A 2,652-nucleotide genomic window follows, 5' to 3' on the forward strand; every position below is an offset into this window, starting at 1 on the left:
CATATATATATATATATATTTTTTTTTTTTTGGTAGAGGTTTTCACTATAGGGCACGTGCGCTTGCCAGACAAACAGAGAGAGACAGAAAGCCAGAAATCACCCCCCAGGGGGGATGGTCATGCCGCAATCCCTTCTCCTCCATTCTCCTCTCTGGATCTTGGGCACGCACGCACACATTCCTGGTATGAATTTTAAGCCACTGGGTCCGGGACGCGAAGCGCGGTCGACTACATGGGCGTCCAGTGACATAGCTATTACGCTAACTGCTGGTTCCTCCATTATGACCATATTTTGACAAAATGAGAATTAATGACAGAAATTTCCATAGAAATATTTGATTTTTGCTTAAAAAATAACCATGTTATAAACATATGTGATAACTTTAAGACATCAAATGACAGGACACATTGATGAGAGTGCATAAAATTCTTTATTTAGAACAATAAAGTATATGTATATATAATGTAATTTAAAATTCAAACCTGTATAAAAAAGGGTCAGGACATATACCTATTTTAAAAAGTACACATACAGTATATACACATACACATCACATTTTACAACCTTTTTTATTTAATTAAACTTCAGTCATCATAAAACTAGGATAGTGTTGACATACATTTACATTACAATATGCAAACCCAATCTATGATTGAACTAGCGCTATATCTGTGCATCCATCTAAATGTTTGAATACTTTTCAAGTCCATTAATTTAAAAAACAATGGCAAGTGGACACTATAATCACACATTAATCCTTAAAATGTAGGCTAACAGGATATTTTGATTGGAAAATGATATTTAGTGAGTAAAGTAGCTGAAAACACCATGGTTTTAGTTTAAACAATTATCTTCATTTTATTTTTCAAAACATCATAAGGATGTAGTCAGAGATGGTGGTCATAAATAAATTTACAATGCCTTGCAAACATTTGAGAATCATACATATCTATTTAATATGGATTATTTCTAAAACACCTTGCTATGAAATGCAAGTACCATTATTTTATCTTTATAATCAAAGGCATTTCAAGACTAGTTAATGAAAGTAGCAAAACTATGAATTGTGTGATCAAACTCCACAAATGAACTAGTTCTAGCAAATGAACTATTCGGTCATCCGGAAAGTCATGACGTGTTTTTCTATGCAAAAATGTGTCACTGACTTTCCGGAGGACCCAATAGTTAGAATTTCATTCAGAATGGCTATATTCTAAAGCCAATTAAAAAAATATATATTGTTTCAATGATAAGCTGACTTGTTTTAAAAATTCTTATCCCACTTTCCAATTTTAAAGTGTAATTTATGAATTACCTGTTTATGAATTGGTTGTTAAAATATCTTTTGGCACTTAAAAAACATCATGAGCATCTTACATTTTCTGCTCTTACCTTTCAATAAAATGAAAACACCTAAATGCTTAATTTGGTATATTTCCAAATGTTACACATCTTACACTATCTCTTCCTGATTAAAATAACTAAAATATAATACTGGTTTTCATTCTTCAGTGGTGATCCAAAATGTTTAGTTAAGCAAAGGAGAAAGCCATCTCTTATATAAATGGTTATCCAATTCACCCTACTGGAGACTGACTTTCACTTGTACTAATGGACTCTATTTACATTAGAAAGAAGAACAGCAATGACTTTTTATGGTCAAGATGCTTGTTCACAGAGACCAGAGTTGGATATTTTGTATGGGATAGTTTCAGCTCTCTTTTTTTCTTCTTCATAGCTACATAGCAACAGGACTTTCCCCTAAGGAGTGATCTATGAGTTTACCATGCAGATGAATTAAAAATTGAGATCCAAAGAGGGGAGGTGACTTCTCACATCAATAAATGGCAGAAATGAGACTCCTAACAACATCCTTCCCACTATGCCAAACTGCCTTCTTAAAGAATATATTTTCTAAGGATGAGTGGATATGAAATAGCCAAATGGCCCATATTAGAATTAAATTTTGAGGCTAGAACCTAGCTGTAGAAACACATTAAGAGATATCCATGATTTCCAAATGTATTTTTTCTGTTCATTTATAACTTCAATTGAATTAGAGTACCAAAATGTAATTTAAAGTTTCTCCAAAGTAATTTAATGCTCAATCAAATGTGTTTAATTTTTACTAAAAACAAAATACCTCATTATGAACACATTTCTTTATACATTTTCATTTTTCAGATAAAAAATATAGTTTACTTGTTCTATTACTGCATTGAAAAAAGTCAATTTGTCTCTGACTCATTAAGAAATGGCAGTGTGGTAAAGCACAATGGATTATAATGCAATATCTGAGAAAACTTCCAATACATCTGGGCAGGCATTTTATCACAGAGCAAGTTTCTTTACAGACTTGGTTTCTACCAAAGAGATATAAAGTCCTCAGTATTATTTAGAATCTATAGACTTCTGAGATCATTTTAAAAGATTATTTTGCAATATTACAAGAGAGGACTATCATATATGTGGCACCAACTTAAAAGGTGATTCTATAGATTACAATCTTGGTTGTGAGTTTTCCATGATTTATGAAAAAGGATATTCAGAACACATATGGGATAAAATAAGCAAAGATAATATATATATATATATATATATATATATATATATGTATATATATATATATATATCTTTGTCTGGAGTGATA

This window comes from Tupaia chinensis, unplaced genomic scaffold (assembly GCF_000334495.1).
Source record: "Tupaia chinensis unplaced genomic scaffold, TupChi_1.0 Scaffold000423_1, whole genome shotgun sequence".
In the NCBI taxonomy this organism is placed as follows: Eukaryota; Metazoa; Chordata; class Mammalia; order Scandentia; family Tupaiidae; genus Tupaia; species Tupaia belangeri.